The sequence below is a fragment of the Sylvia atricapilla genome, chromosome 3 (assembly GCF_009819655.1).
Source record: "Sylvia atricapilla isolate bSylAtr1 chromosome 3, bSylAtr1.pri, whole genome shotgun sequence".
NCBI classification, from domain to species: domain Eukaryota; kingdom Metazoa; phylum Chordata; class Aves; order Passeriformes; family Sylviidae; genus Sylvia; species Sylvia atricapilla.
Genome location: NC_089142.1, coordinates 88,665,373 through 88,690,398, shown reverse-complemented (window position 1 = coordinate 88,690,398; position 25,026 = coordinate 88,665,373). Strand labels below are relative to the sequence as shown.

The window sequence follows — 25,026 nt, the reverse complement described above, 5'->3', positions numbered from 1 at the left end:
CCTGGTGGATAGAGAGAAGCTGCTCCTCCAAAGATATTGTACATCTCATTTCCAAGAAGCTGTTGCATTCTTCATCAGTGGTCACTCTGAAGTCTGCATGTGAATTTTCCTCTGGGACCAGCAGTTGAAGACTAGTAGCCCTATACACACATTTTTGTAAACATTACTTCAGATGCTCTGAAAAAAACAGGCTGAAAATTATTAGGGTGAGCTACTCTACTCTAGCTTATGTTTCTGAGCATCTGGAATGGCCCTGACATGCAGCTGGAGTCACAGGAGTCACAGTGCTGCAGGGCATGATGGAGATGCCTGGATGGGTTTGCTGGGGCTGTGTGCCACACACCTGCTGCCTCTGCTCCACCAGCCCTCCTGCCCACCCCTACTGCAGGACATCTCTGTGTGTCTGCCACAGGTCATGGGTGACACGCGACATCTGCAAAGCAATATATGCACTGCATTAATACTTCTACAGTTACATCTACACTGATAATCCTTTCCACCTGTCATTTTCTTCCTATTTTAACAGATATTAGGTTGAGAAGTCAATACTAACATCAGCACTGCACTGCTCTGGTCATCATTAGTACATCTATGTTAGGTACCCTAACTAGGTAATCCTGACATGTCTCAAGATGCCTTCATTGCAGCTACAGCCACTGGCTCAGGGGAAGTGAAACAGGAAGGGCAAGACCTCAGCTACATGACAGAGCTATGGGAATAGCATCACCCAGCAAAAGATTTTGAACAATCAGCTGGGACAGGAGTAACCTCTCTAGGTCATGGAGCAGCAACTGGAAGAAAGTAAAGTGGAAAGATCCACATAAGCTGTACTATATTTATTGAAAGATACTACCTGAGCATACATTCTCACTCCTGAATAAAACTGTCTTTACTTGGAAAGGTCTTGAATTGATATGAGTGCCTACGTGTAGTAAAGGAATAAGGTTATTTTGGTAGAAGGGGTAAAATTTTTCTCCCCACACAATGGCTAGGTGTTTGTGCAAACAAAAGCCTGATTCATCCAGTGCAGGTTCTTTTGCCTTCTACAACAGACAATACCCTGGCATTGTTATTAGTAAGTTATGAATGCACAATCCTTCCATGTGTAAATTCCACTGCTAGCTGGACATTAGGGTGTTTGAAATTTGCCCTGACTGCTAAAATCACCAGATACACACCCCTCTCTTTACAAATACCTGTGTTTCCTATATCTCGATCTTTAAGCTGCAATATAGGATTTGTAAAATACTCTGGACAGAAAGCTGAAAATAAACCTCTGTTTTCACTTAAAAGCCTGTGAGCACTGACTTCACACACAAAAGGCCTGCTATAGAAAGACAGACAGACACCTTCATTTTCTATTAACTTCAGTCAGCTGCAGTGAGGTGATCCGTTCTCTGCAGACGGTGCTGAATAAAATCACATATAAATTTACAGAATGTTTGAGTGCTGTTGAACATGTTTTCTGCAGATGCTTAGAGGTGCAGAACAAAGGCAGCTGAAAACAGGCTTGGTAAGTTTACAATTTTACTTTATCACTGTATTAAATTCCCATTCAACATCCATGAGGCACCCCACACTTGTTATAGAAAAAATAAACAGCCTCATAAAAACTAGACTTGCCAGTCTTTGCTCTGCTGTGGATCCCTCTTCTTTTCAACTGCTAGCAAGTAAAACAACCCCCTGACAGCTGGATGTGTTGAAGTTTGTGCCGACAGTGTTCTGGTCCGGAGAAACACTGCAGGCTGGAATGCTGACGCTGGCAGGGCTGCCACTGCGTTTACTTAACACTCATTTCTCTCAGTCTGCTTCAGACCAGAAATGCAGGCAATGAAAACCTATTCAACCTTTGAGAACCTCGGCCGTAGCGGTTTAGCAGAGCAGGGTTTGTGCAGGTACATGAAAGAGGCATTCAGAAGACACTCCCATTCAAGGGAGGCAGAAAGAGAGTCCCCAGCTGTCTCTGGTTACCTTTTATTGGCATGAAAAGAAGGAGGCAGGAGGGGCAAGGTTTCAGGACAAATGAAAAACAAGCTTTCTAAGATTCACTGTTCAGCCTCAAAACAAAAGCTCAGCCAATTTAAGCTACAGGATCTTAGTTCCACTTCTTTCAGTTTAGTAATTTATTACAGAGAAGAGAATGAAAACCCTGCTTCAAATAGTGGATTAAACATTACCCTGAAGTAGAACCAGAGAGAAAAATATATAAATTACAAGTTCAGATAGTTTCTTGTGCAAAAACTATACATTACGAATTCAGCTAGTTTCCTAGACAAATAAAGAGCAAATTGGCAAACACATAAGAAAGAGTACCATGTTAGTAGGTATCCAAGGCTCCTTGGTTAAAAACATTTACATCATGACGAAAGCTGGACAAAACAGCTGTCACAGAAGCATTATTAAATAGAGGGTATAATCTGTAAACACTCACCACCCAAATTAAACCAAGATCTGTTGAGATGGACGAGAAATGCCTCATTTTAGAAGGCAGGCCCAATGGCTGCATGCAGCCCAGTGCTGCCTTCTAGAGGAATCCAGCCCAGGGCAAGATGAGGGTGTGGGGGCACTGGCAGAAGTGTCACTCCCTGCAGCCACCGGCAGCTGAGGTGGAGGAATGCTGGCCAACAAACACCCCTCAACCAACAGGGGCAGACAGCCTGCAAAGCCCTGCACTGTCCCAGCCCTGCTGCCAGCCTGGACATAACCCAGTTTTGTGTCTTGCATGACATGGCGGACACTTCCCCAGGTGTGGTGGATGCTCAGATTAGTTCTGGGTTTAGTGTGTTGAGCACCTGAGAAGAGAAGATGGATGGGCCAAAGCTTCCTCACTGAAGCTTCCCCTTAGAAAACCCAGTGCCCCCAATGTGCCTGTGTGCACTCTGTACCACACAGCTCTGCTACATAAGGGCACGGAATGGGCACCATGGCACAGCTGCAGGAGCCCTTCCTGCAGGCCATAACACGGCCCTGTACAGCACACCTGCTCATGAGGGTGAAGAGACAGAGATAAGTCTTCTTAGTGCAGCATCCCATGACATGTGGACAGCACAGATTCCCTCCTTCACAGGAAGTGTAAGGTCTGCAGAAGACAGAAGAGGGGACCACAGAAGTATAGATTTAGTGATCAATAAATACGTTCAACAATGAAACAGATTATGTCAGTTGCAAAAAGACAAATAGCACCCATAATACCTAATATTTACACACTTCTCTATACAAACCTATTGTTTTTCTATAGAGGTGTACAAATATTACCTAACCAGTCACCTGAGGACACATGGTCAAAGACTTGGCTTCTTGATGAACTGCAGAAGTCCTTTAAAGTGTGACCACATGATCCAAAGTTTGTTGTATTGAATCTAGGCAACACAAGTTTAGGTACACTTGTATAAATATCTTGAGATAACTCAGAGCCCTTTATAAACTTAGGTGGCCTTCATGACACCTAAACAGAGGTGGATCTGTGAGATCTGAAAAAACGATGCATATTAGGTTAGGGGTAACTTTAATAATTTTTCAAAGACTAGCAATTTCCATCTAGGTTATAAGTTTTTGCTAATGTTTCAATTTTATCACATCTCTTAGGTGTAAGCTACCCAGAAAATAAACTATCTGGTTGAAGCAATGATCTGGACAGCATGGATGCTATCACCTTGATACACAGTGAGAGAAAAACAGGAAGAATTTATCTGGAATTCATTTGGCAGTACTGTAGAATTTTCTGCAAGGGAAAATACACAGGTGTATTTAATTCTTTGAAGAAGCAAAATGAATAATTTAGAAAAAGTTCTTAGAAACACTTAAGAAGAAAAATATTTTACTCATTACAGTAACTTATTTTTTTCTAGATCATTCTTTTAGTCTCTTAACATATCTTGAAACAAACATGGACTGCCAAATATTTTAATCAGGGTACTTCTGATCTGTAATCTCTTTGATACAGATCCTGTCTAATAAATCATTTCACAGCCTTGAAGAACCATTAGAAGCAAACTACAGCATTTGCAGTTGTAGTATAAAGTTACTTAGAATTCCAGTAAGTGATATGACAGACTAGAAACAATGGTCAAAAATCAGTATTGACACCTGAATATTTAAAAATTGGTGCATAAGGACTTGATTCCTGTAGTTTTTCAGGCCATGCTACTGGAGCTGATCTTAAAATTTGACATTAAATGTTATGAGAGAATATGATGAGGTGAATTCCTAGAGAAACGTGACTGGAGACAACAGAAATCATCCCACCAACATGAATAGGATTTGGTCAAAGCCTGGAGTTCAGTGTTGTTAAATACACACTGAGGAGGGAGAAAAGAAGCAACAGGATTTTAATATCTTGGGCTCAACAGCAGGATTAATTATTTTGTCTCAGATCTTTCATATGCCAAATGCATTTTGGACATTACATTAGAGATAAATGAAGCAGTATTAGTCTTATTTTGCTAAAAAGAACATTTACTGGCAGCATCTTTTAATCTCTTCTCAGATTTTATGTTGGTGGCAAATCTTGCAGGTGGGACAGTAAATACTCCAGCAGACATCTGCTAAACATAATGCAGTAGTATTCTGTTATTAAAATTACACTCTTTCTAGTGTTTTTCATGTTGTTCATTTTCTGTGTAACATTCTGCTTTATTAGTAACCCAAAACGTCCCTAATCAATTTTTCATCCTGGTCATCTTTGTCCGCCTAACTCCTCACTTGCAGAGTCCTTTTAGCACTTCACTGGGCAAGTCACACTTCCCTTTCTGTTTTAACTATAACAGGCAATTGTATGTCAGTCCCTTGCAGAGAATGGACACTGCACCTGCACCTGAGCTCCCACCGACATAACCAACATTGGCAGAGTGTTTAGGAAGTTCTTCTGGTTCACATTTCTGTTACTGTGCCAAGTTCAGTTCTGTCATGTGCTACTCAGCTCCTCCTGTTCTCTCCTTGATTGTGTGCTCTTCCCTTCTCCTCAACTGCCCCACCTTCCAGAGCAAAAAAATGGAGCTGCTCACACTGGACATGGCCAGAGCCTGTCCAGAGAATGCACCAAGCCTGGTCCCACACTACCACAATATCATTAACTCTAACTTTGAAGTCCTACCCATTTTTGGGGAAAGCCTACTGTTCACTTAACACATTGGCTCAGCAGAGAAGCAGCAGTCTTTGAAGGGGCTTAGCTGTGTTCAAAACGAAATATTTTTTCTTATTTATACATATGAAGAGCTGCACCCCTGTTTTAACATCCCTGCTAGCCAAAGCAGGAGAACAAACAGAAAGCTTTCCAGGAGCGGCCTTCAACAAAAATAACAAAACCGACTTAAGAGGTTCAAAGCCACACAAGAAGACCCCCATCCTTTCCGAAATCTGGAAAAAAGAAAAAGAACAATCCTGATGACAATATTATTTGCTACTGAACAGATCCAAGCTCTGTGTGACTTGCAACATGTAGTAGTAAATGCAAGAAATTGCAGCATCATACTTGTAGGAAACACCGGCTGAACAATTTAGAACTAAATATAATTAGAAAATACTGAAGATTTTGAAAGCTTTGCTTCAGATATAGCCATCGTTGATTACTGATTGCACAGGCAATTCACATGACTAGCTTGTTAAAAAGGTTTTATAATCTGATTCCAAATGAAGTGTAATATAAAATGTTGAAAAAAAGTTTGAAATAATTAAATAAAGCAAGTTATCATCAGTATTTACATCAGTATTTACCTCCCATGAGATGGTTCATATTTAGGGAAGTTTTGGTAAATATTTTACTGACACTTCTTCATGGCATTTCTGTCAAAAAAAGCCCCTGAAAAGAAGACAACAGAGGCATTTTAGAGGAGCATGCAAAGGTAGTTGAGCACAGAAACAGAGATTATTGGGCAAGATTAATGAAAAATTAAATATCATATAGTGTTTATCCAAAGTTTCCTTTGGTTTAGAAACTAGGCTTATGAGAACACATACTATTTCTCAAACCAGGCATAACCACCAAACTCTCTCATTCCATTTTGACTCCTTCTGCTCTTTTCCTGTATTTCAATGCTAGGCTGCACATTAATAGAAAGTTAATATCATGTATTTACAATTCTTGGGAGTAAATATGTCCAAGTTTGGGGAAATCCTTTTATTTGGACACATTTACTCAGTACCACTACAATCCACTATAAATATATGACTTTCACTAAGCTGCTGCCACTGCCTCAGAAAGCAGACTGAAATTCTGTACACAACTTTGACTCCTATGATGTAAACATAAGTTTCACAAAATATTCCCTTCCTACCACTAAGAGAGAATGGCCTATAAAATTCATACTGCACAAAACCAGAACAAAACATTTTGGATGAGGAAGCCACAGTTACACCATAACTATTTGATGCTGCAGGGGGAAGAAGGCATAACCAAACTTGTTCAAAGCACTTGGACTGAGCACCTTATCACTTATCTCGTGTAACAGACCTCATCCAATTGATCCTTATTTGGAGAAGTAACTTTGATGACCTCCGGGTCATTAGAGTGTTTTTTCCCTTCAATCTGTCATTATACAGATTGAGGATTACAAAGTTTTATTAAGTCCTTGGGAAGGGATTTTCCTTACAAAGTTTAAAAAAAAAAAAAAAAAAAAAAAAGTTCATCATTCAAAGAAGGTGCAGAGAACTTTCATGAAGATTTTGTCTACTTTCCAGAGTTGTGGCTTTTTATTTTCTACAAGGTCATACAAACAAGATCAGTGTCTGGGAAAAACACCTGAAAACACTGTGAACAGAGTCACAGAATAATAGAATAACTGAGCTCAAAGGAACCCATCAGGATCATCTAATCCAATTCCTGGCCCTCCACAGGACACCCCAAGAGTCACACCGTGTGTCTGAGAGCATTGTTTAAACACTTCTTGAGCTCTGTCAGGCTTGGTGCTGCGACCACCTCCCTGGGGAGCCTGATCCAGTGCTCAACCAGTCTCTGCATGAAATTTTTTTTCCTGATATCCAACCTAAACTTCTCCAGGCACAACTTTGTGCTATTTCCTTGAGTTTTGTCACCACAGAGCACGGATCACTGTCTGCCCCTCCTCTTCCCCTCACAAGGGAAATTGCAGCTGCAATGAGGTCTGTCCTCAGTCTTCTCCAGATTGAACAGACCAAGTGCCCTCATATAGCTTCCCCTCAAGGATTTCCACCATTCTCTTGTCCCTCCTTTGGACACTCGCTAATAGTTTAATGTCTTTTTTATACTGCAGTGACCAGAATGAGCCCTAATGCTTGAGGTGAGGCAGCCCCAGTGCGGAGCAGAGTGGGACAATCCCCACCCTGCCCTGGCTGGCCAGGCTGTACCTGGTGCCCCCCCAGGACAGGGTTGGCCCTCCTGGCTGCCAGGGCACTGCTGCCTCAGATTCAGTACAAAACATGAAGGAGGTAACATGGAGTAAGTCAGGAAACCGAGCTGCACTCAGGATTCCGCTTCACTTCACAGACATTGCTGTGTTACAGCTAACAACCAGGGATGGAGATCAGTATGGTTTCCATTATACTGTTGTCCAAAACAACACTAGAAGATAAAAAGACACAGCTGTAAAGTACACTGGAATGGGGTTTCAGAAAAAATAACTCCAGTTTAATATCTCGGTTGGGTCATGCTCACACAACAGGAATGAGCATTTGGTAATTGAATCAACTGAACCAGATTTGTACAAACAAGACCTGATAAAGTTTAAGTTTTGTCTGACAGTTTCCAATGTTCAACTGCAGCTTTTTCTAAGAATTTCCTATTCCTGGAAAGTATGAATTTTTCATGAGTCCTCTGATGAACTGTGAACACATAATGGGAGATTAGGTGATTGAAATTAATCCTTGTGTCCAGTTTGGAACTTAATTAGCTAGGTTTCAAACACTGAATTGTAAATGTACTGAGAGTACGCTACTCCAAGCACTAATTATACTACTTCTAAACTGTTCTAGGGCATTTCAATGTGTTCATATGCCTTGTTTACAAATGTTTCCAGGGTTTTAAGCAGTTTAACTTAATAACCCCAGTAAAGACTAAGCCTAAAGGTCACACATGTCAGTGTGATCAAAGTCTCTCTGTTCCTAAATGAATATACAATTCAGTGCAATGTAGCTAACACAATGAAATCAGTGCTGTCGGTTGATACAGGCAAACAGATCACAGCTTGGGAAAAGATCTAGAGTAGGCAGAAGACCCAACCATTCCTCTCCATGTCATCCCACACTTCTGACTAGAATTTCCCCCCCAAAAAAATTCCAATCCACCTTTCACCCAAAAGGAGAACAATTAGTCAAAATCACTACAGGAGGATAACATGAATGCAATAATTCATCTATCACTAGAACACCTACAGACTGTCAAAGCAGAACCTCACTTTTTTCATGTCCAGAGTGCCATTTTTAATGTAAAGATTTTGGATGGATAGATTTTCTAGGGGTAAAAACCTCTACAAACCAGAAAGCAAATGTAAAAAAAATCCATATCAACATTTAAAGTAAGCTGTCTTGCTGTCTATATTAATATAATATAATATAATATAAATTATAATCTCTCCAGTTTTCCTAGGAAAAAAATGCATATTTAAATTTCTGGGGGCAAGGAAGTGCTTAGGGGTGAAGAACTGTAAAAAAAAGATACACTGACCTAAAGGTAAGAAGAGAAAAAATAAGGATGTATCCCAAAGGCTTTTCCATTTCTTGTTGCCACACACTGTAGGAAAGGACAAGAACTGAGAAGGTTCCTGTCTGCTGCTGGCTGGCTTTGTATGGTGCTTCACTGCTTCAGTCTTGGGCTCAGCAAGAGTTTTCTCACCCAGGTATCTGTATCAATTATTAGCAGTAAGACCAGAGAAAGATAATTCAGCAGCAGCAAGGCAACTCTCTTCTCTCTGCAAGAAAGATGTGGAACAGAATCAGATTTTGAAAAATTTAAAAAAAAAAAAAAAAAAAAAACAAAAAAAAAAACACCACAAAAACCCTTAAGTCACCTGTCCATCCACCCTGAAAAAAAATCTATGCAAGGGGCGAGCCTAAGAGAATAAGCAGATTTTCTAAATTTAAACACTTCTGACAGCATTAGAATTCATATAGCTGTGTTCAAAGAATGAGACTATGAAATCTGCCTGTGGCCATATCTGAGAACTCTCCTGCAAATGGCCCATGCCTGTGTTAGCTGCCTCCTTCAGCGGTGGAAATGGGTGGCTGAGTGCAGCCTGAGTATTAGAGTAGCCTCTACAATGAACAAAATTTCCAAAATTACTAGAATGCTCCAAAGGGTTGAGGCAGACAAGACCATGGCCCAAATGAGAACATTCCCAGGCACAGCTTAATTTATTGCTGGTACTTACAGAACAGTAATATCTTTTTAAAATAGCTATCCTCTTTCAGGAGGCAGTCACAAATGACCAGCAATCCTGTAACTATCAAAAGGTGCTTGCTAGGAAAACTAGAGGTGTTCACTCTGTTGAGCTCAGGGATGAGCTGTAAGTTTTTGTGGAGTATCTCAACAGCATCACAAAGACAGACATCTTAACATGGAATCTCTGTATCATCTTATAATTTTGCTTTATGCAACTTTGTGTAACAACTCTTAAAAACTCTCAAGATCCCACACACAAGCACGTGCACTGCAAACAGCCTCTCACCAGCTATATTTGCATTCACTGTTACTCCTTAACCTGAAACCTCAGGTTTAAATAACTGCCAGTTGATATTATCAATGTTTGGTTTATGAGTAATTCAGCCAGCACAATGGGCTGAGGAAGAAAACAGCACCTTTACACACATGCCCTAATTTTCCTGCTGCCATGGGAAGCTGGAGAACCAGAAAGAGGGTACATGAAGGATTTGTAGCCTGAACAAAAATATATGTCCCAGCCCTGAGTTCTATCTGTCAGGCACACATAAACTCAAACCAAGTCATGAACAGAACAGCAGGAAAACAGCTCTGGGACATTAGACCAAATGTTTTGGTATAGTTTCAAGTTACAGCAAGAAACTTTCTACTAAATTACTTCCTATTTAAATTTGTTCCTTTGCACAAACCACAGATTTCTAGAAGGTTTTTTTTTTCCTGTTTTTTTTTTCTTTTTTTTTCCCATCAGTGAGTCTCCTAAAATTTGAAAATAGAGGAGAGAGAGAAAAATCACTGCTCTGGATTTGGTTTTATACAGAGGTCATGTAAAGAAGGAAATGTCTGCCCTCCCACACACACATGTAAAGGACAATTTTGCTAAAATTAGCCACTGGTGGAAAAAGCACAGAATCAAGTTGTTCTCATGAGTCTTTGTCTTTTCAGCAGAATTCTGCACCATCTGAGCCCAGCAGACCCAGCCTTGCCTGGTGCTAAGCACTTCGTCTGGCCACTGGCTCCAACAAAAGCAGCAGAGAGGAAGGCACTGTTGCCAGTCTCAGATTGCACAGATATGCCCAGACTGGAATCATCTGGGATGCATTAGACTGGGAAATCTCTTGTCTGTGCTAGCATACCTGCTTTTTATTCAGGGCAAGTGTCGTTGGAACAAGATTTATATGTTAGACTGCACTGATAAAATTGTGTCAGAATCTGGGTTGGTCACTCTTATCTCGATATTAAAATTAAATATTCCTATGAAAACTAGTCTTGACTTTTGTTGCACAAAGTAAATAAAAAACTGTTTTGTTTAAAGAGGTGAATTGCAGATATCAGAATAAAACATTAGGACAGGAATGGAAAATTTTGCATTATGGCACTAGGTGATTCATTATGCTTTATCTGTGCTGCAAAGTAATTTTCATATTCTCTGTAATTTGTTATAGCTTCTAAACCTGATCACAATTTCAACAGTAACAGACCAAAACCAGTATGCAAATACTGATTTCCTATCTTATGTTCAGGTCTTGCTAGCAATTGTTCAAGTACATTAGATTTATGAGTGTCTACCTTATCTGCATCCTTTATTCAGAGGTGTGGACCCTCACCTTTGTGATGCCTGGTTAATATTCAGGGCTTCAACCTCTTTCTTGTATTTTCCACCACTTCCCTGCCTCAGCCAAATCAAAACCATAGGCAGCACTGCAATACTCAAATTTTTGCCAGACAAAAAACAGGCCCAGAAAATTCCCTGGCCTCCCTGTGTGGTCAGCTGAAGCAGGCAGACCCTTCCTTATTTTCACCATTGCCACCCCCACCTCTCCAAAGTCACTCACATGGGATGAATTGTCCTCCAGACATGCCTATTTAGGCTCACTGACTACATACAGGGCTTAGGTGACTAAATGCATTTCTCAAAATAGGCAAGATGAATCTGTTACTGGAACCTAAGCCTCAGGGTAAAGAAAAAAAAATTGTGTTCAATAAGAACATGGGTGCCTTTTCCTTTAAAAGCCCTACTCTGTGTATCCCATGGAATCATAAATCCACTGAGCACTCTGCAACTGCCCTGGCTTCCAGTTGTTTCTGGTGCAGGTCTTGGCATTGATTATTGACCTCTTTGTGCTAGCTAACACAGCTTGCTTGCTTTCCCCAAAATGCACAGGGAGAGTAAAGCAGGGAAGTGAAAGTAAATTCCATCGGGCAAGGAAAGAGTTAAAGATACAAGGAGCAGGAAAGCTGTCTTTCTTTAGGAACTCCTACAGTTTCAGTCACTTATTTTAAAAGGATTTATATTTCTGAAGTAAAGATCTGCACTTCCTCCCTCTGCTGAAGCCGTGTGTTTCTCTGCCAGACTGTGATGAAAAGGGCCCTCCCTTGCCCATTGCCAGCCAACGCTGACGTCAGCCTGTTTTTCTTTTTCACCTTGCACACATGTTGAGGCTTCTCTGTGGAAGTCTTGCTGAGACACACATCTCTTTGTCTCTTGTTCCTCTCTGCTCGGGAGACCTTTTTTCTTTTTTTTTTTTTTAATCTCAGATTTCTTTTGCACATAGCTCAAGCAGGAATATTTCTGGGATTTCTGAGAAGGAGGATCCATACATGTAAATAATGTTGTTCACTAATGGCATCAGACCAACCATTAAAGCCAGAAGTCATTTCTTAGAAGAGGGTGTTGCACTGAGCTCTTACTAGGAGGTATTGCTCATCTCTTGTTTGAAAACTCAGCTACAACTGGGCCAAGCAGAAAGGTCAGGAGGATGGGCCCCTTTGGCACCACAGCAGTGTTTGGTAGGTGGATGTGGAACCAGCCACAGGGTGATTTAGCTGCAAGAGACCCCTCTCCTTCCTGCATTTCTAGACAAATTCTGCAAAGGCTCAGTGTCTCACAGCACTTGTCCCTATTGGAAGGGAGAGAAGCAGAGACCATCCTTGAGGCTTCATTTAAAGATATGACTAGGGATTGTGTAGAATTTTTATACCTGCTGGTGGGCATTCATGGCTGATCTGTGGAAGTCAAGTGTCAAGCAAGTCAAGCAAAGGAACTCCTGCAGCCACTTCCTTTTGCCTGGCCAGGTCACTTGCATGCATCCCTCTCTGTTCTCCCAGTAAAGAACGAGTCTTTCACCAATGGGCATCACCATCATTTGCCAGAGGAGGTTGAGCTAATAGGCAACAAGAATGCTGCACAGCAAAGATGCTGTGAGCACTGCAGACCACTCCCAAGTTCCTTCAGATATGACGCAGGTGTAGCCACAGGCTTTCCTTGTGGGAAGGAAAGAAAGTTGGATAGCTGTATGTTATGTATCTCTGAAGTTTTAAGAATAAAGATAATAAAGCGAAAGAAGATTAAGAGGCACATTAGGCCTTCTCCGACAGCTCTTTTCCATTTATTGGGAAGAGTCTCCCACTGAGCTCCTGGGAGGTTCTGAGCCCCTGAGGATTCCATGAGGAGGCTAAAATTTCCAGCCACAAATGGCACTGTTTCTCTGTGCAAGGCTGAGCTATCAGGGAAGGTATCAGTGCAGCCTGTTGCTACTGATACTGTAAGCAGAAGACAGAAACAGTGGATCTTTTGTTTATCAGCCCTTTACAGCGTACAGCCCCTTTGTGAATAATAAGCCACCATTCTGCAACTCTCATATGGTGCAATGCAACATTTTCAAGTCAGCTCAGCTAAACTGAATCTGCAATCAATTGCTATCAGTGAGGTAAAATAGTCCTGATAAGAAAAATCTTACAAGGAAATTCTGGGAAGCACAGTGCAAGAATAAGTTAAACCAGGGAGGACATGTTCTTTCTAATAAATGCAAGTTACTTTTGGCTGGTCTTCACATCTCAGATTTACTGCTGGTACCATGGGAATCATTGTATTGCCTTATCACAGGCTCATATGAAGCTGTGCTTACTCATGCTTGCAAAGCATTTAAAGATTAGAGAGAGCAGGGTCTATAAAACCATAAAGAATACTTTGTTATCATTATTATTTGACCAGAGCAATAGGGAAATATGCTTTAAAAATGCTTCAGTTCGTTAGTTCATAACTATCTTTTAGTTGCTAAAACCAGCAAGCTGCAAGGTAGCAGGTTCAGACTTCATTTATCCCAATATAGACCTATTTCTTTGCCTCTACCAGAGGTGGTGATTACTTTTAACACTGCGTTTAATAAAAAGGTAAGAAGTGGATGTAGAGGTGAAGGTAAGAAATAGATGTAAAGTAAAAGCAAATGAATTTGGGACTCACCCTGAAACATCTGTGTCCCAAAATGTTACCCTCTAGCCCACATCCCAAGTTGCTATCCTTCTCCCAGCATATGCTTTTGGGGTCTCATTAATGCACCGGGCAAGTCTGCACAGCGAAGGGCTGTTAGAGATCCTGAGGTAGCTTTGAGGAAACTGGCTTGTCTACACGGTACAGTGCAATGCCGTGCACGGATGCTAGCTTAGATCCCTGAGGCAATATAGCCCTGTCTGTATAGCAAAGCACCCACGCTAATTAGCCCTGCCCCTGAGGATGCTGCAGGAACGGAGCTAATTAGGTATGCTGAGAGGCACCTCTGTTAATTAGCCCAGAGAGAACAGAACAACACTACCAGAGCTTCCGATCATGGCATTAGCTCAGGGATCTCTACAGTGTACTTGGCTATGTAGCATAGCTGAGCCCACAGGTCTCTTGAGCACCATATGAAGAATCTAAATACCTTCTTTCAGTCCAGTCTCACCATCTGACCTTGCTTTTGCAAGCATTCATAACTATGTTTTTCTCTTGATGGTAGGAAAATTAAGCAAATAGATTCAAAAGAATGAAGGAAAAAAGCCAGTAAAAACCACACCACAATATTCTAGTGTTATTAAATTCATCTACAGGTAGTAACATGCCTGTAGGGAAGCACTGGATATTCCTAACCCATCTTGATAAAAGGCATACTTTGGCTAGTGGTGCATGTTTTGCAAGCACTGTATCTCTAAAGGTACTGTTAAGTGAAGCCAACTCAGTCACAAACACAGACTATGATATATTGAGTTGCAGCCGTGCAAGATTTTCCATTACTGGTTCCGGGCTGAATGAAATCATTTAGGCAAGATGGGCAGGAATTCTGTCCCCTTCCTCTTGCCCTGGTTGCACCATGCATTAGGACAGGGCCGTTCTGGCTGGTTCTTCTGCCTCCTGCCTGCAGCAGATCCTGGCTCACCAAGGACCACTGTGAATAGGGCTCACGCCAGCGCCAAGCACCGCACGCAGCCATGCCTCAGGCTCCCAGGGTTGCTATACAACAGCACAGGGGTAAACAACGCTCTGTATCCAGCACAGATAGCAGGATAGTGATGTGACTATTCTTAAGGGAACGCTTCCAAATGCCTTTCCAGCCACCATACCGTAGGTACGCATAGAAACGCAGAGTTTATGCCTTTCAGAGAGAAAATGCGCGTGCTCTGTGCCATGCCAGGAGGGCGGTTTATGGTTCTTATTTTTGAAAAATGGAGCACAGTGATTTCCAATTACCTTCCAGGCGTGTGTGTAAAGGCACCCATTTCTTTCCCATATGTTTCAGAAGAATGCTTTTGCACATGGGTAACTTGTGAATAGGACATAAGCCCTTAAGCCCTAGTTTGAGCTCTTGATCAAAATGCAAAAATGGATATTGAAATTTTAAATCAGCATCAAAACCTTATAATGTGAAGCTGCTGGAACCATTGAGAAAGCCAAAACTTTTCAGAAGTAGATATTAGGAAAACATAAATATCAGAGAAAGCAAAGGTTTCTTCTGGAATTCATGTGGTTGCAGTAGACGTAATACTTAGGTTTCTTCTAAAGATTGCTACATTTTAGGTATATAAAAGCAAAAAAAGTCTGCCTCTTATCTTTCAGGTTCCCAATCATTTGCTATTATAATATGAAGGTGGGAGAGGTGTATGTAATATATCTGAAAATCAGAGTTCAGTATTTAATCTTTACTTCTTATCCTTTAGGAAAAAATCTTAAATGTATGGTTTATAATTGTCAAAATAATATAATGTTCTATAGCATTCACTAATGCAAACTAGGTTATCTCATGCAACTTGAGGAACTTTACAACAGGGGTTCTGGATGTATACCAGACACACAAAATGGTCATTAACTCGATATGATATGAGAAAGGTGTTGAAGTGAATAACTTATATAGTAGTAATAGCGGTTCTGTCTATGGACATTTTATCTGGCTTTTGAATGGCAAAAACGATACTTTAACTTGCCTTTGTCTCTGGGCAACTTTAGAGTGACCTAGAGACTTCTCAGTTTCAGAGTTCAAAATTGGCCCATCCTTTTATACTTGGCCGGCGCTTAGACCAAAGCTGTAATACATCACAGTGTCTCACAGAGACCTAAAAAATAGAAGAGACTGAAATCCTAGGCAGGAGCATCCCAAAGCCCCATAAAAGTCAATGCTGTGTCTCAAAATAATGAAAATAACCCAACTCTGTTTCCAGCTGTATAAATAACTCAGATTTTCAGCTTTACTGCCAGAACTTGGCGAATACCCTTCAGTTTGTTTGTCCAGTTTTACATCTACCAATAACCATTTTCTCCACTTCTATCTATTCAAAACAAAACCCAAAGCACAAAGGTTATCAACTCCCAAAACCTCTTGCGCACAGACAGACCCGCAAGGTCCCTGTCAATGAACAGCAGCTAATCATTCATTCTCATTCTACTGGCACATAAATCTTCTGAGTGACCAGGGAAACAAGAAGCCTGCTACCCTCATAACATTCTTTGCGTGCCTGCTGAAGGTGTTGTGTCTATACATCGCCCAGGGTTCCCAGAAACAGAGAGTTAAGAATAATTCAAGAGACGTAAGAAGGACCAGGAGGGAAGGATAACCTGCACGTAAACTTTGCCAAGAAGTCCTCAAAACTAATTGCTTGAGGTGGTTATGAAAATAAAGAAAAAAGCCTGTGATACTTATCAGTCTTATTTCTCAAAGGCTGACTGGCCTCAGTATAGTTTTACACATCATAAAACAAAAAAAATCGTGGCTAATACTAGAGCTCCTAATTTTATTCAACTTGGGAGCCCTTAAGGATTTTTTAATGGAGGTGCTACATGAGCAACAGTTTCACAGTTCTTGAGGTACCCTGCACTGACCTCTTCCAATCATCCACAGAGACCAGAGGTCCAGCTGACAACAAGCTGACATTCACAGAGCTACAAAGACATCTGTGAGACAGAAAGGTCAATTAAGTAGCCAAAAGTGTGTCTGGGGAGTAAACATGGCATTCCAAAAAAACAGCATGGTCCAGATCTGCCTGATATGTCCATACATGCATGGGCGATGCCTTTTGTGCAAAAGGCATATGTGCCATTTCGTATGAAAAAGCATAAACATCTATCTGCCCTCCAAACTCTTAGAAATATAAATAGTTTGAGTGACAAATACTTCTGTCACAGTGTTCAGGATACCTTCAAAAGATATTCCCAGCACTGTATATGATTAACCAAAGCCTGGCACAGTTCACCCTTATAAATATAACCTGGATAATCCTGTTGGTTTGAACAAGAATTTGTTTGTCTGTGTCTAAAGGAAGAAGAGAAGAAACAGGAAGGTTGGTCGTGTCAGTCACTTGTATAAATTTTTCAAGCTGACTGGTAGAGTTTAATATCTATGCTTTGACAGTAATAAGAGCATTGAATTCCTAAATGTTGTGTATCGCGTTGCACAACAGGTTTTATCACAGAAAAACTGAGTAGTCTTGATGAATGAAGTTTCACATAGGTTACTGTTGAAAAAAAAAATTAGACAGTATTTGCATAGATTGCATTAAGTTGATTGTTTCCCACCCCTCCCAAGTATCTCAGCACCTTAGAAATAAATTATAGTCAGAGGGTTATTAAAATAAAATTTTTTAAAAGTCCTGAAGTAAATTTCAAACCACAAGACAAAGCAAACAGTACTGCAGTCTATTTTCAGACCTCCTCAAAGTTATTCATATTCTAGTTGTCAAACAATCATATGACTCCCAGACATCTTTTTTTTTTTTTTTTTTTTTCCTGAAATCCTGCTATGGAGTCGTCCACAGACACATTAAATTATTTCCTTTTCAATATGTTAAGAAAGAAGAAAGAAGCAACCATCCTTAAGTCACATGTGTTTCTCTTTAAGAAAAAGGGTCTCTGCAGTTCAACAAGGCTAAGAGTTCTCTGTAAATGAAGCCATGCTGAGATTTTTTAAAGCACCTAGGATTAGGAAAGCAGTATTGGTAGCACTGTCATTGTCACACAAGCTAGAAGCACTCCTTCTCACCCTGTTTTTTAATTCCAGTCTTCCTGGGACAGTGTTTCAACCTGTACAAACCAGATTCTTTGCTAAATTTACAACTGTATTGAGAAATACATCACTACAGAGAAGCACAAGGAAAGCTGTGTGAAATACTAAGGTTTTAAATGCCCTTTCAAAAATATTTCTTGTCATTCTAACCCAACTGGAAGAAAAAGGGAGACGAAACATTTGCAATAGCAGCTTGCCTCAGTTGGGAGAGTCTGAATATGGGATTTTGCCTGGTTTATTTTAAGTCTGAGCAGCTAGCAGCTGGAGTATGTCCCACATACTAACACTTGGAATTCCCCAGGGAGAATTTGTTTCAAATGTACACGCCAGCCCTCCAAAGCTGGTTGTCTTTGTGCTTTATTAAGTTTACGTACTCCATCCTTGCCTTAAGTCTCAATGGTAATGCATCTATTCTGAGCAGGTGAACATTCTTGCCAGCTTCATATGGGCTGGTTTTGATTTAAATGCAATCTATGAACCATATCTACTTGCACACGCATACACACCCCAGGCAGATACTGAACAGACACAGCCTTGCAGACTTACACAGCAGCTGTGACAACAACTGATGTCACCTCCTTTGCAGAAATTTCCACAAGCGTCTTCCAAAGGCCAAGTTAAATGAGATAGAGCTTATCAGTTTCTTTAAAGTGCTCTGGATGAGACCAGTCCATGTGACCCCCTTCCTGGCCGTGGGGGTGTGGTATGTCACAGTTCCCATATCAGCTGGCACATGGTGGTGGGAGATATGAGACAGCAGAAAAGTAGTAGTAACAACATCACCCAGACTGCTGAAGACAGAGAGAATACGCTGAGTAACTTCAGTGTGTGCTCAATGACTGTCTGAAAACAGGTGGAGGGTTTTCAGCCCTGACTTCTGCTTGCACATCCCACTCGGCACAGATGGGTGGTAATGCTGCCAGCTATGCTTTGGAAAGGCTATGGTTCATTAGCGTTGTATTAACGCCTTTAGCAGTGAGATGCAATTTTTTTTCCCCTCACAAACTTTTCCCTTCTTTTGGATATTCTCTGAATAAAAGAAATCACTAGCAAGGATATTTTTCCAAAAGCAGTTGCTTAAGATAAGTTCCCTGCCTCAGTTTTTGCAACAGGAAGATACCCTCCTCTGCTAAAACTGCTGAAACTCCTGAATGTTTCAGGTTTCCTTCACTGCCTTTAATTATTATTAAATGATCAATTGTAAGGAGTTCATTTATAAAGTTTCTCACAATGATTACTTTTATTCAAAATACAAGCCAACCAATAACATATTAACAGAAACAAACACATAATATTTGCAAAATCTCTCAATACCTCATATTTGATAGGACAAAAGGACTCCTTACTTGAAGTAATTTAAAAACATATCCATAGTACTGAACTTTCAGCAGCTTGCAGTTTTCGCCCCAGGGCTCACCCAGTTTCTCTACATGGGCCTGTTAGCACAGAGGAAAGCCTTAAGCTCTTCCCCAAGCTAGTTATCATATTTTGGTTAACAAATGTTGGTAATGCAACTTTTTTTCTTTGTGAATGTGCCCTTTCAATTTCTGAATTCAAATTCTTGCACCAGCATTGTTACAGTCACTCTAGATCACTTGGGCATGTCGCTTGTAAATCGTGCTATTGGTGCAAAACCAACAGTTTCCAGAATACAGCAGCACGACGTATAAATTCTGGGTCTCTAGCACAGCAGTGAAATACAGGTATACAGTATATATAAGTACTCAAGAATTTGTAGCAACAGCACCAAGAGAAGCTGAAATTCAGTCTTTATGTTCCATTCTCAGGCTCCTTTGACCTAGCCCTGCTACTGAGTGGAATGACAAAAGTCTGGGATTCTAAATCAGATTTTTTCACAGTTCTGTCAGATGGCTCCAATCTTACTGCAATCTCATACCTGTTAAGAATCTCCCTGACTTGTCTCATACTAGATGAAAAAAAAGCTAGCTTGCCTTCCTTCACCTATTTCCTCTTTCAAAGTTAAGTGTCTGCAGATAAAAAAAATAAGCTTTCTAGGGCACAGACAGCCTCTCCTATTTCAACTGTGGTGTACTCAGCTCAAAATTGTGGCTGGAACCTGGATGTTAATGTCACCTTAAATAATAATATTTTTTCAGGTGCTGGCCAGAGTTTTAAGAGATAGTTCCAGCAATGTGCATATCAGAGCAGCCAAGACACAGCTGCTCAAAACAGCAACGTGCAGTGGGCATATATGCAATGAAAAAAGACTTCCTTCAAGGAAGCTATTGAAGACAGCTGCAGATCAGTCCTCCTCAGGGTTCATTAGCTTTTTTCATCTTTTGTAAGCCAGCCCTGGGCATGACTTTAGAAGATGATTAAACCAAAAATCTGTGTGTCATTACACCCTCTCCAACTCCAGCTGCAACATTTTATCCATGAAAGCCCCAGGATCCAAGATCCAGGATAGAAGCCTTCCTATCTCTGTATACTTCCTCAGCATGCTGGTTACAATCACTGCTCCCACCACCACCCATGTCTGAAATGTGATTGGTTAAAGACCCTTAATACTTGCTGGAATTGTACAAACAGACACATGGTTTGCCAGCCTCCTAAAATCTCTGGTGAGCCCTGGACCGAGACAGACAAAAAGCCTTTCAGTATTCTCCCCAGCAAGCCTTTCACAAAGGTAGAGTGAATTCTGTGCCCAAGTTCACTTCTTTATTCTGTAGGGATGCTCTAAATGGTTCTGTTATGTGTGGGACAAATACATATTTATATGTAATCCTGACCATGCGGATGGTGAGATGCCAGCTATGAATCAACAGAATTTACAAAGTTTTGCCAAAGTTTTGCCACTCATAACTGTGAGTTGAGCACATGGGTACTTTAAGTGCTAAAAACGACCCTACTCTCTTCACACCTAAAATATAGGTTCGTAGGCCTTACACCTATGGCATTCACAAGCCAGTGCATGGTAGCCCATACACAGTGATTTTAAAATTGGAATGCAGACACATGACCTCAGATTCCACTCATAAAGGGCTATCTGTTTTGCAATGTTTGAGATTTACAAGTGCAAACATAGCAGAGGCACTAAGGGCTTATGTGAAAAATTAATTATTCCATGTAGAAAGGAAGTTGGCTTGCTTTGAGCAGAGGTGTTAATAGATTAACCTTTTTCCCCAACACTAGCCTGCTTACCTGAGAATATGAAAACATCTACTGATGCATCTCTGTATTTATTTGAGGTGGGTATCATATCCCACTCATGTTAAATGCCTTGCTGCATTTCAGACTAAGATAGTCATTAATGGGAATACCAGTTATAAGAGTCATTTAATGAAAAATAAGCCCTGGACAACTGTGCTGCAATTTTAGTAAATTGAGGGCAGAGGCGTGCAGATCATAGCACACAAATACAGCTAAATTTAAAAGAGTAGCTTCAGAATAGACACCTTCCCCCCTTCCACAGGGTTCAGCATAGTTAATAAGATCTGTATTTTGAATGACAGTACCAAAACAGGGACTTGGCACAGAGAGTACTTGCTTCAGCTGAGAGATATGCCAGAGTAGAGATAAAACCATCAGCAACTGGAACAGTGGAAACGGTGAAAAGACTACAAAGATCTATGGTAAAAAAATGTATTGAGGTCCCTCTCAATGGCAGCATTACTTTGTTAGATAAACAAAGTTTCTTCTCCCCATCTCCAATATATTTCAATTGCAGTCAATGGTAACTCCCAAGCAGTGGCAAAAGCAAGTGGCATTAGTAAATTAAGCACAGGACCACTGGTTGTTCTGGCTGTGCCTGAGTAATGTTTCCCCAGCCACTCTTCTCCTTCCATTAGCAGAAAATTAGTTTCCTCTGCCAGCATAAGCATGCACATAAGTAGACTCCTAACCCTATCAAAACCAGTCAGGCCTGAAAACTGGGAACACAAAAACCTACAGGAAGTGTTTAAACTAAGCCAGACCCCACTGAGAGAACCAAGCATTATGCAGCTATACCTATTGGCTAGGTGGGATTGCAGGAACATTGAGGGTGTGGGACAAACTCCTCACCTTCCTTCCTTCCAGCTGGAACTGAAATAGACATGAGCTAGAAATCACTTCATCGACAGCAATACAAACATGTCTAGGAGGGAAAAAAGCACTGTTGATTCAAAGTAGATAGTAGTGACCAAGGGCTCTTGTTCTGCCAGCAAATCCCTTGTACCTGAGGGGGATGCAAGGCTAGCATGGATGGGCAAGACCTAAAACTCTGCATCTCCTTCCTTGCAGTTTAAATATGTAGATGCTTCTTCATTTTGAAGTTCTTTTGGATATGCTTTGAGTAGGACTAGGAAAGGATAAGCTTTGTTGTCTCAGATTGGAAACACCCTTACTTTTTTTTTTTTTTTTTTTTTTTTTTTCCAGCCTAAAGGGGTTTAGACAAGGGATAGTTTCTAAGGTCATTAGAAAGAAGACATAAAGCTGCTAGGAGACTCAATGGAAGATGTAGCTTGTCAGCTGCTAATCTGTGTGGCAGGGGCTCCCTGGACATCCACACCTCGGTGGAAACCCTCCCATAACTCTTTCTCTCAGGACTCCATTATCCTTAGTGTTAATATCTCTGCAACAAAATTAAGATCTGACATAAGATCCAAATTAGGAAAGGAAAATAAGGAGGGTTACAGTATCTACCCCTATCTACACAACTCTTACTTCTGCTACTATTAATTGATTCATCTGCTTCCCAGAACTGGAACTGTCTGCACTCTAGGGAGGACCTTGCTTTTGCTCTAATAGAGGAAATGGGTGGGTATTTGGGGGTGTTTGCACTCTTAGGGGGAGGTTTATATCCTCTAAAATAAGCAAGTTGCAAGGCCTCTTTATGGAGATGCACAACACAATATCTCACCAAGAGCCCAAGGCAGATTATGCCAGGCCATTTCCTAAGATGTTGGAGTGCTAACACATGGTATGCATGGGCACCTTTTATATATATCACACACACCTACTTGCTGGAAGCAAGTCAATAACTCCCTACACCAAAGCTTGCATTTGTTTGCTCTTATTAGAGGTGGAATGGTGCCTGAGGGAGGGCCATAGGCATTCCATTACTTGGGATCAGTGCCTGAGCAAAATGGAAAGGCTGCTAAAAATAAGCAACATTTGCTCATTGGTATAAATAACAAAAGTGAGAGAGAAAGAAAAACAGAAAGAGAACAAGATGAAAATGAAAACTGGCCTGAGACCAGGCCTTGCAGAATGACCAGTCACCTCCTCATTGCCAATTCTCTCACCATCTCCACTATGGGCAAGATACTTTCCACTGCCAAGTGCCCTCAGCTTCTTTCGTGAGAGGACCATCACTTGCAGATTCACAGTGTGCCTGAGCATAGAAGATAGCTCCCACCGCACCTCACAAAATACCACTGTGATCCCTGCAGTAGCTTGTGAAGTATTTGTTTTATCTCTATTTTTTTAAGGGTATTAAGGAGAGGGGTGGGAAAGGGAAAAAGCTGCACTTCCATACAGCTATCATAATTAAAAACTTTATCCTCTCTTTATTAAAATGGAAATAACTTTTGGATTCCCATTTTTCTAACAGACTTCCTGAGCAAATAATTCCCAGAGCACCCTTGGCTGCTTATTTTCAAGTACTAAGGTTGAGAAAGCTAAGCCTATCTATACTAGGACGAAAATAAGACCAGGCTAATTAAAAATTCACCCTTGCCCTGTATTCCTAAAAGCACTGCACACCACCACGGCATCAGACATTTCAGGGTGAGCTGTCTTTTTACTGAAGAGTTTAAAGTGGAGTATGCTTCTGGTTACTTTTCCTTTTAGTGTCTCGTTAATAAAAAGGAATAAGGATTGGAAACCAGCTCCAAAAGTAGCACACTCAATCTTTCCTCTGCTTCTATTTAATGTATTCTATTGTAATAAAGTGCACACACACACAAACCTATTAGCCCTACAATTAAACAAATAATGGCATTAACAACTCCCACCCACCGCCTTAAGCAGGTTTAGCTGGGAGAGCAGAAGCAGCTGTCTCTGTCCTGTGCCTCTGCCAGAGGTCACCATCCTGCAGCGGGATCAGCTGATCCTCCTGGATAAACTCCTGAGCAAGTGTAGTGTACAGGCTGCAGCATGATCATAAACCACCTCCAATTTCAGTTTACTCTGGCAGTAACCTCTTACAAAAATAAGGGAGGAAACCTAAGTCTGGTAACTGTTTCATCTCTTAGTATCAGATAAATCCAACTTTGATTACATTTCAAAGCCCAAAAAAATGGAACAGTCAAGAGGTTTATAATAATGCTGTAGGTTGCCATGAATTAACATGAATTCTTGTACTGAAAAAGGTCACTAGCATAACCATTGAAATACACTGCTAAAATAAGAGCTAAGAGAGGTCCTCTAAAGTTTATCCCGGCATGTGTAGACTTTGACCATTTTCAAAGTCAGCTAGCTCTATCAAATTAAGCTATTTTTAAACCAAGGACTAGGACAAGTTTGGGTATCTCCATATGGCCCCCAACAGTGTTGCAATATCCAAGCCATCATAGCTACCACATGAAATCTCAAACAGTAAAGAGACGAGAGAAGGACAAGGTTCCAACTCAAGTGAGAGGTATTTTTTTCACGTCAGACCAACAGATGATTGACTCAGAAGCTATCAATGTCTTTTTGGCATCCAAAGTGGAGACACGCATACTTACAGTGGACTTGCTTACTGGTAATTATAGAGAAAACAGCAGGTGGTTACAGTTAAGGCTCTGGTGCACATATTTCACACTGTCAGATTCTCGCGAAACAGAGAAAGATGTCAGTTTTGAGTAATGGTGTGAATGAGGAGAGTGCTAAACAGTAGATATACCTTGAAAGCAGGAAAATAATACAAAAGGAACGCCATAGTGCAGGGAGTGTGTACAACAGAAGATTTTAAAATGAGGACAAGATTTATTATGCTTTGTTTAGAGCATTAGGTAAGTCATTTGAGGCTGGGAGATGTGGGAAGACTGGAACAATGAAGAACTTTCTATAGGAGAATGATTTGTGATATCTGGAAGGGATTTGATTTACAATGCTTGAACCACATTTACCTAGCTGCAATACCACAAAGTCCTGGTATAGGTGCATCGCACTGAGAAGGGAGGATCTTCTCTTGCGGCTTTCACCACACTTGTCCCAGCCTCCTACATATGGTTTGCACTGACACAGCTCCAAGTAGCCCCAAGACATCAAATCCTGACACAACCATCCTGTGCACCCTTCTCATGCCACCCTTCCAAGCACCACAGGCAAGCCCTGTTCCTCTCAGTCACATGTGTAATTCTAGGCGCTTCCCTGCAGCTAAGGTAAACTCAGAGCAGATATCTCTGTACAGAGACAAGCAGGATCTGGTGTCTATCATGCAAATCCTGC

At 41.0% G+C, this 25,026-nt stretch overlaps 2 long non-coding RNA genes across 2 annotated transcripts; both read right to left on the bottom strand.

Annotated features, from left to right (window-relative positions):
• Nucleotides 1-10: 10 nt before the first annotated feature.
• LOC136359461 (uncharacterized) lies at nucleotides 11-5,800 on the bottom strand. The gene is made up of 3 exons (XR_010743279.1): nucleotides 5,713-5,800; nucleotides 2,981-3,079; nucleotides 11-140 (listed from the first exon to the last, which is right to left on the bottom strand). It is a non-coding gene; the product is annotated as an uncharacterized lncRNA (long non-coding RNA).
• A 1,629-nt stretch (nucleotides 5,801-7,429) lies between these two features.
• Nucleotides 7,430-18,248, bottom strand: LOC136359460 (uncharacterized). Its single transcript, XR_010743278.1, has 4 exons — nucleotides 18,196-18,248; nucleotides 8,804-8,879; nucleotides 8,636-8,701; nucleotides 7,430-7,534 (listed from the first exon to the last, which is right to left on the bottom strand). It is a non-coding gene; the product is annotated as an uncharacterized lncRNA (long non-coding RNA).
• Nucleotides 18,249-25,026: the final 6,778 nt, after the last annotated feature.